Source organism: Seriola lalandi, unplaced genomic scaffold, assembly GCF_002814215.2.
Source record: "Seriola lalandi dorsalis isolate HSWRI2012SDOR001 ecotype SW California unplaced genomic scaffold, Sedor1 jcf7180002054524, whole genome shotgun sequence".
NCBI classification, from domain to species: domain Eukaryota; kingdom Metazoa; phylum Chordata; class Actinopteri; order Carangiformes; family Carangidae; genus Seriola; species Seriola lalandi.
Window position 1 is genome coordinate 3131930 of NW_019525077.1, and position 9537 is coordinate 3141466.

General features: G+C 39.3%; 1 protein-coding gene across 1 annotated transcript in view; it reads left to right on the forward strand.

Annotated features, from left to right (window-relative positions):
- Positions 1–1453: 1453 nt before the first annotated feature.
- The window catches only part of LOC111660938 (bone morphogenetic protein receptor type-1B-like), a gene marked incomplete at its 3' end in the record, with an annotated part of 63353 nt that continues 55269 nt past the window's right edge, over positions 1454–9537 (forward strand). Inside the window, exon 1 of the mRNA XM_087176057.1 lies at positions 1454–1543. The remainder of the gene's footprint in view (positions 1544–9537) is intronic.

The following is a 9537-nucleotide window of genomic DNA, read 5'->3' on the forward strand; positions in this document are numbered from 1 at the left end:
GAATTACCAAAAAATTACTGAACCGATATGCACCAAACCTGGTGGAGAGATGGGACATGAGCCGAGGAAGAACCCATTAAAATTCGGTTAAAGGGGAAGAGCCAAGAATTTTTTTTATCACTTTCCTTAAAATTGCGATTTTTGGATTCTTTCATCAGTTTCTCAGGAAATAATGTATGGATTTTGATGTAAAAATCAGACATATTTGACTGTCTACCAGATCCAGATAATAGTCCAGATCTGGTGGACGAAAATGCTTCATTACACACAGAGTTGTGTTGTAAATAATAACTGACAGTGCATATGGCAACAGCAGCATTTAGGACTGCTTACATCAAAAAAGCTTGAGATCAAAGACGTGCAGGACTGTTGGCGGAGGTATGCACTATATACTGACTGCCATTCTAGTCACATAATTATATTGAGTCCAATCATCAAACCAAATACTCACACAGACCCACCCACCACACACTTCAACATCGACCCCTAAGAAAGAGGAATTGGGGGAGTTGTGCAGTTTTGAAAATAAAGCAGAAGAGGTACCCTAATCACATGAAACCTTTTGGTTGACCTATGAGTAGTATGCTTTAGTTGTTTTGAGCTGGAGGTGTGCCATTACATCCAACCAGTGTTTATGAGTTGGTGGTACGTTCTTTTTTCATTTGAGGACAATCTGGTTGAGGAAGCGGTGTAGACAGAGAGAATGTGATATCTGTGTTTGAGGGGCATTTGGATGGAAAAGGCTTGGGTCAGGCTGCAGTGTCCATGTTTGATGTTCTACATTTAAAATGATGAATGTTTACATATCTGATTCAGAATTGGCAGCGTTAAAAGCTTATTTGATACTTGATTTGAATTATCTTCACCATTCATTTGATCCTTATTTCACATAACACAAGTATACTTTCCCATTAATTTAGAGTAAAATATGCAAATAATTCCGTGTGTCATCACATACTTGACTTTTGGTGACCATTTTATAAAAAAACAAAACAAAAAAAAACAAAAATAAAAAAAAAACATTTTTCGGCCGAAAAAATGTGATTGTTGTTAGCTCATTGGATACTCCATTGAGATATGTAATTCATAATATTCTAATAAAAATAATTGTTAAAGAAACTATAACCCTTCCATTATAACCAGCAGACACTTCCCATCCATTGTTGTGTTGTTTTTTTTAACAGTGCAGAGAGGCATTTTTAGTTGTTTATTATTTATTAGACACCAAGTAGATGAGTGGCTTGTTGAAGCCATTCAGAGCAGCAGTAAAGTCACTTCTCCCCTGCTAATGCGCTGCTGGTCTGTGGCATTAATCACCCCTCATACAGCTGAGTGAAGTTTAGAGGAGCAGAGAGGTTTTCATGTGTGTGACCCTGTGCTTGTGTGCGCGCGAGCAAGTAGAGAGAGGGAGAGAGAGAGAGAGAGAGGCTGCAACTCTGGTGTGGAGGAAACAGACCGACTCGCATCTGCAGGCTACCCGGAGTAACGAGTGCCTAAAACTTGTCCTGTTCACCGAAACAAGAAAACAAGAAAGTATCCTGAGGTGAGTAAACTTGAAGTGAAGGCAGGTGAAACTGTCGAACACGTTTTTGCGTAGCATGACATTTTTAATTGTCTGTTTTTTAATCGCAACGGTTTGCGATCACCTCGGAAAAGTTTGACAGGCGTTGCTCTTTTTGTTTGTTGGGTTGTTGACAATCTGCTGCACGTGCGTCGACGTTACTGCACAAGTAACCGTTGAACTAAGGAAGAAAAGTTTATGTGAGAAGAGTTTAAAAAGTTTGCGCAGCATCTTCTTTGCCTTTAGGTGTACTGTTTCCAAAAAAGAAAAATGCAGCAATTACTACACATAGGCCTATTAGTCGCTCCCAATTAAATAGACTGTGTAGGATCACATAATTTGTCGTTATATGTTCAATTCTGTGTAAATGTATTAAAATTTAAAGACATTGTAAAACGTGTTACTGTTATATGCATTTAGAACATTGTCCCAAAAATGAGCTAGCATCACTCTTATTATGAGAGTGGTAGTAAGATAGGGGCATGATCTAATTGTCTAATGATTGGGAGAGTGCTTGCATGTGTGTAAGGTATATGAAAAGAACAACCTTGCCCATATTTATCTGTATAATAGAAATGGTACTGATAATACAAGAAATGCAATACAAGATATTTTCAGAAAGATACTTGGACAAAATTGCAGGAGAAACTGTAGATGCAAACTAAAACTAGTGATACCAAGTTTTTAAAATGACATACATAATGAATGTAATATTTTTTTCCAATCTCACCTGTTTTTGTCGATATTGCACATAATGGGACATCTTCATAATTACAATTGGATGTTTTCTTAAATTATAGACTTGAGAGCACACAAATATCATTAAGACAAACCTTAAGTCTAACTTTGAACTTTTGCATTAGTTTTTCTAGGGAAGTTTTTCAGAGCTGTTGTATGAAATTTATCTCTCAATTTAAAAAAAACATATATGTGTGTGTGTGTGTGTGTGTGTGTGTGTATGTATATATATATATATATATATATATATATATATATCCAGAAGAAGTTGTAAACCCTCTCTGTCAGATTTTTTCTATTTGGGGGAATGGGTCTACATATTGTAGTAGCAATGACCCACCGTGAGCCCCCTTCTTCAAGGGCTCAGAAAGTAGGAAAAAAATTTAAAATGAGCCTCAATACAGCCTCCAGCACTGAATAACCTACAGCTCAGTATTCCCCATACACCCCACTTATACTCACACAGTCATGCACACAGTATTCAACTCTCCCTCCGAGTCTAGTAACCAGGTCCAGGTGTTTGTCAGTGTGGGTTATGACAAGAGTATATCTGTGCGTGTGTGTATGCGTGCACTTGAGCAAGCATGTGTGAATGTATATCCAGATGGCATAATACTGGGGCTCCAAATCTTACCTCACCTCATCTTAGGGGTCTGGGGGCAGTAACACCAGGGGACCATGCATTAAAACACTCAGCAAATATGAATGAGAGAAGCAGAGGTCCAGATGTATGTGTGTATTATTGTGTTTGTGTGTGTGTGTGTGTGTGTGTGTGTGTGTGTACTGTTTTTCTTGTCTGTCAATCTAGTAAGTGTATGCAGTTGTTGGAGCTTCACTGGGAACAGCAGTCTTATTTATTTAGGTCAGGAACACATCACGCAAATCTGAGAAACAGCCACATTCTCAATTGGCTGTGTAATTGAGTTTCACATAGCAGCTGTAAACAGAATGTTTCCCCCCTTTTCTTTTTTTCTTTGTGTATAGGTGTGTGATAGAGATCAGCTGAGACACTTAACAGTTTCATATGCCTCGTGATGTGAGAGGAGGTGTCTGATACTGATTGCTGGAAATTCAGATCACATTGCTGGAGCTTAATCTACACGCCAAGAATAGCAAATTTGCCAAAAACAAACTCAGTTTCTGTTTGTCTGGAGAAAAGATGAGTGGAACACAAAGAGGAAAAGCCTGGTAGAGAATATATAGCCAAGTGTGACCCAATAGAGCAATATTCCTGTGTCTGACATGTCATTTAAAGTCTGATTGATTTAAGTTCAGTAAGGTGAAGATCAGAATGAGGAAAAAATAATTAATAGAAATCTATAGATGTACTGTATCTCCCTTTATGGATACCTCAGTCTATACCTTAAACATATATAGTTTTTTAAAATGTACAGGTGTCAGAAAGAGTCAGAAAGTTCACAGAGGAAACTAAACAGGATGTAACATTCGGGTTTGCTGAAAAAAATTATAAAAGAGAACAAAGACCAAAAAGAGGAAGCATTCAGAATATTTTGTGTTAAGTGTTTCATTCTTAACCTTTTCCATCTGATACCACGATGGCTGCATACCAGATCCCAATGCCTCTCATGCTTCTCCTCTTAAAGGCGGGAGCATTACTTAGAAAAATGTAAATGTCTTAAGCACCTGAACCACTTCATTTTGTGCAGGTAAACACACCTTGTGAGATGTGCTAAATAACTATACTGTAAGTGAGACAGCAGAACAAAGGTTTCAATAAGCGTAACAACGATTGTTCATGTGAACCCAAGGACAGTTTAACAGTGTTAAGCTTCTCTAATGTCCAGTTTCCTCAACTTAGAGATTGAGTTGATAACAATCAAAAAGAGATAAGAGCCTTGAGCCCGAGGCCGCCTTCTCAAAGATCTGTCTCTCTTATTCTTAATTACAGTGTCAATGTGATTTAGAGAAATGTCCCAGTATTTATCTTAGCCTGAATTCTGACAGAGATATTCTGATAGTTTTAGCAGGGTTTTCATGTGCCTTGAATGTTCCTCAAAGCTCATAGATTTGAGATAATAAACAGCCTTAGAGGTTTTTCATAATGAAAACTGACTGTGGCACATTTATCATCATACCTCAAATCCCTGGCTCTGTCCTTCCTGAAGAAATTCAGCAACAAAGAAACACAGGAAGGGGCTTTTGCTTGCCTTAATTATGTGTATTTGTAGGTTTGAGGTTCACCCAGACTGCTCTAATCTCCTGCAGCTCTTCACCTAATGAGTTCCCTTTTGTAAAAATTACCCAGCTACAAAAAAGTGGCTTAATGTCCAGAGTGTTGATTTAGACCACTTTCTCGCCTCGATTAAAACCTAACAAATCTTTGCTAAGCTATGGCCAATTATATTCCCCTAGGACTCCCTGCTGTTACTTCACAATAAAACTTGTGTTTGCTAGGGGACATTTTCTGTGTAAAGCCTCTTGTCGACAGCATGGTCTCTCACTTGTTTTCTCTTCTGCAGTTCTTCATTCCCAGTATGGTTGTGGTCAGATACGTTTGTTTTGTTTTTTTTAAGTCTGTGTGGCTACAATCTAGTTTTCAGACAATCCCTGATTGGAACATAGGAATTTGCAGGTAGCTCAAATTGAGTGAATACAAAATCAGGAAAGCACAGGTTGGAAACAAACAACAATCTTTTAAGCAAGACTTGAGGTCACCATCAGTGTGGTGAGTTGTCTCTGTCTGCCAGACAGGTTACGTGGCTCTCACATGTCTGACTGCAGATGTCATGTGGGATTTCTTTGTCTCCATGTCTTTGATGTGTCCTATTCTAAAAGCCTGGCCTGGCATTCTTATGACAACAATTAATTCCAGTATATGCATGCCAAAGTCATGTATTAAATTTTTAAAAAGTGTGTGTGTGTGTGTGTGTGTGTGTGTGTAGTCTTTGTTTTCATACACATGGATCCCATCAGGTTTTCCTCTGTTGTCCTATGATGCTGTGATGAGTTAAAAATTTGACACTTGACTTTTTACGTGGAAATTGTGATCTATTGCCTGTGCTGTCTTGATATGTTCAAACAAGTATGAGCTGACACATGCACACACACAAGTCTCAAACACACTTTCTTTTACTGCACATCAAACACAATACTCACAATATACTGAATGTTAGTAGATCAAGTTATTTATTTTCCCAAAAAACATTGTAGTATGCTCTCTACTTAAAAAAATAAAAGGCAACATCTTACAGAGAGGCGTGCCACATTAAATAGAGCCACAAATTCCGCATTCAGTTAGTCACTTTGTCAGTTTAATCACTCAATTTACAACATTGGAGTCCTCAGACTTTTATTCTGTCAAATTCATAAATTTTGAATGAAATAAAGTGAGTACTGGTTATCAACAGTACAGGATTCATATCATAAATCATTTATAATCATTTTCACACTGTTGTACTAGTCTATCAGTCTGCTGCCGTTACCAGTGAATATGAATATACAAGTGGCTCAGTGTGCACCATCTTCTCAGCACTGTATGTAAGTGTCACCATAAAGACAAAGTTCTTGACTCAGGACCCAGGGCTTTCTTTTTCAGGTAAAACATAAACTGTACAGCAGTGGCAATTGTTCTTAATTGGAGTGACCGGTGTGTTATCCATTTGTTAAAATACCCCTCTAGTTAAAAAGAGATTTAGTGCAGGGCATGAGCTGCAGAGACAAGATAGCATCTGACAGGAAATTTGCCTACTGGGTTAAATTCAGCTGGTGTCCTGTATATGAATGATGAGGAAGACATTGATAGAGCCACAGTCAGTCCACAGCAAGGTCTATCCTGAAGGCTCATGCTCAGCTATTATATGCACAAATGAACAGTTTGTGTTTGTCTGTGTAGGACTGTGCGATGAAGTTGTTAAAGTTTGTCACTGGTTCTAAAACGAGTGAGCGGTCTGCATGTAAATTATGTGGAATGTGTGATATAGGTGTGGGAGTGATGAACAATGAATTTGCATGTCCAGTATGTACTGCATTATGGTAGGAGGGAGAGAATTAGGAGTCAGAAGAATGCGTCTGTGTGAGATAGTGTTCATTTGTGTAGGCATGTATATAATATAGGATACATTTACATTCATGTCCATGCTTATCATTTCAGAACTGGATCATCCAGGCACACGGTCTCATTATCTTAATCTACAGCTCCATTAGTCCTCTGCTCCCCCTCAGGGTGGACATTTAAACACACAACCTCTCCTGTTCTCATGATGGAGTTATTCTGTCCCTGTGCTCTATAATTCACACAGGGCGCACAGTTCAGCCACTCCTCCTACTGTGTTCTCCTTTTTCTTTACTTTTGAAGGATGTGGCAAAGAGTTGGCATCAGCACCTTTTTAGAAACAATACTTAAAATGTTCCAGCCCTCCGCTTATTGAAGACAACTCCAGGACCCAGAAAGAGATCATAGTAATCATCAAGTTACTGTGACGAACTGTGTCGCTAAAGTGAAGCTGCTGGCCATAATGCTGCACTGAGAACAGAATCGGTTGATGGTTTGAAGCATGTTTAAATTATGATTTATTAGCTCGACTAATAGCCCACAGAATCAGTTTGGGCCTGCGTCCCACTGGGCGGATGTTAAAACATACTACCAGCCAGCTTCTGATCTCATGATTTGGCTATTTTCTCTCACTGCTCTCTAATTCACACAGATCACACAGCTCAGCCACTCCTCTTTAGTTTCTTTTCTCTCTGTTTTTTCAGTATCCGCACCCCTTTCACATGAGCAGCGTGCTCTAATGTTCACCTCTGTCATTTGGTGTTTAGTCATTTCTCTATAACAATCTACATTTCAGTGACTAATAGAAAACAGTGTATTGTTGATAAGAACAGCCCTGATTACAAACATAAACAGGTTGAGCCCTGAGGATGCTTTAACTCGCATACTGTTTTGCTTTGAACTGTGAGGCTGTTCTTTATTTCACAGACCACAGCTTTGTCTTCTTGTGTTTGGTTTGGCTCATTCCTAACCAAAGTAATCACCAGGTCTGTAGTTCATGAGAGAGAAATGATGGAGTGATGAGTGGGGGACTAAGGGGGGAAAAAAGAGAGGTTTGAGGAGAGAAAGATAACCATCTGGATCCACTTTGGGACAATTTCATCCCTCCTGCCCCCCAAACCCAAGACCCCTAAATTTCACGGTGCCTCCTTTGAGGTGCCATTCCATCATTGACGAGAGAAATATTTGCCTAAGAGCAAGTGCCATTGTTAAGTTTCAGGAAGGACCTTCACCTCTTGGTCTCTTGGTTTAGACATCCCCACACTTGGCGTGGATATCCATTTTATTTGGAGTTTGAATAAAATATGAAAAAACAGGTTAACTCAGGCTGATAGACGGCAGCATCAAGTGTCTGTTTTCAGGTATCCCTTTTCTATATGTGCAGAGAGAAACTGCTTCAAGTTGTAGCCTTGACAGTTATTAATTTTCTAGAGAATGTCTGAAAGGTGAAAGGTCAGACTGAGTGATGGAAAACCTTTGACTTCCTGTTTTAAAAGACAAGCTGTGTAAAGCATATAAGCTGTGCTGTGTTTCACTGAATATTTCACCATGTTACAACAAAATAGATACAATCTTTAACGTGACCACATGTTCAGGCATCTAGTGTGAAGATGCAAATGAGGTAAAAAGACACACAGAGAAGCTTGTGACTCACAGCCAGTTGGTCAGAAATGGAAAAAGAAATTGTCACTATTCAAAGAGTGTGAAGTATTATTTGCACCTATGTATTTGCTTCTTTGACTATTGCTCTTTTTCTCTGTCTTTCTCCCTCTCTTTAGCCCAGGTAGTGTTTACTGACTTGTCCTATAGTCCTCCACACGCATGCATTTAGGTCTGGAATGATAAATGGCTTTTTTTTGGGTTGTGCACAAAGGGTGGGGTATAATGTGTATAATCAAACTCAGAAGTTACTCTTTGCTATTATTCTCTCTCTCTCTCTCTCTCTCTCTCTCTCTCTCTCTCTCTCTCTCTCTCTCTCTCTCTCTTTCTCTCTTTCTAAAAGCCCTCCACTGCCCTTGCACAGACAAGTAGCAAATGTGCTGCTGCAGATGTACTGCTTTGTGTCACATCATTGATACCGTCCTGGCCACATTGCCTGTGCAGACACCACCTTCTCATGAGACACAAATTCACGATGGGCTCGTCAATGTGTTTTCCAAAGTCATCATTCCAGAGTAATTAAATCCGATTGATACTAAATCAAATTTTCCCCCTAAGATACTGAATCTGATGCATGTGAAATCAAATCTCGAGGGGGGCCTGTTTTTTCACTTACATATCCGGTGTATTTATACATACCCATCTCATAACACAGTTCCAATGTGAAGCAGGCCTCCGGGACTCTTTGTGTTGCGTACACTGCAATCAGCTTATTGATAGGAGCAGCCAGGGGCGAATACGTTGATCACAGACTTCTGCTGGTGAGATGAACAGGATATTTATGATCGACTTCGGTGTATAGTTTCTTTAGAGACCAACGATGAATTTAATTGTAGACCAGAAACTGGAAGTAGATGGAGGAAATGTGAAGAGGAGGTAAAAGTTATAGATTGCATTATACCGGGCACTGTAGCAGGAGGGCTGTTGTTTGTAGATTTAATTAGGTGATATAAAAAAAAATAAACAGTGCTGACCAGATGCCCAACACTGAATCATCCGTGCCAGATCAGGGGGACAGTAAGATCCAAAATGAGAAAGAAATTTAAAGTAATTTAGAGTCCAAGAGAGACCAGATGTCCCTAACAGGCCACTGCAGGTTCCTAGCCAAAACGCCATCAAGCAAATGACTATATATCAAGTCAGCCACACACACACAGTAATTGGAATCATTGCCACTATATTATTCCCTCACACAGGAAGCATCATTTATCAAGAGGCCTTGAATGAAAAATATGGTCCATTTATTTATACTCACTATTATCTGAACACTTGGACTACTAAAAAGTTGTTCATGTTTTTTGAGACGTTCTTCTGCTGCTTACACAGACACGCCATGCATATGTTTTCCTGCACACAAACACACCCAACATGAGCTACCAGCATCTTTAGCTTCATGTTTATAACCAAACAGGTGTGCGTGCATACACACAAACCTGCACCACATGCTCACTAGTTTTATATTCAATGTGATATGCTGGGAGCAGTGTTTTTACAAGCCGAAACCCCTGAACCATGTCCACTCAGCTTCCTGTAGGGGGAAAAAAAAATCATCCCCCCACCCACCCTC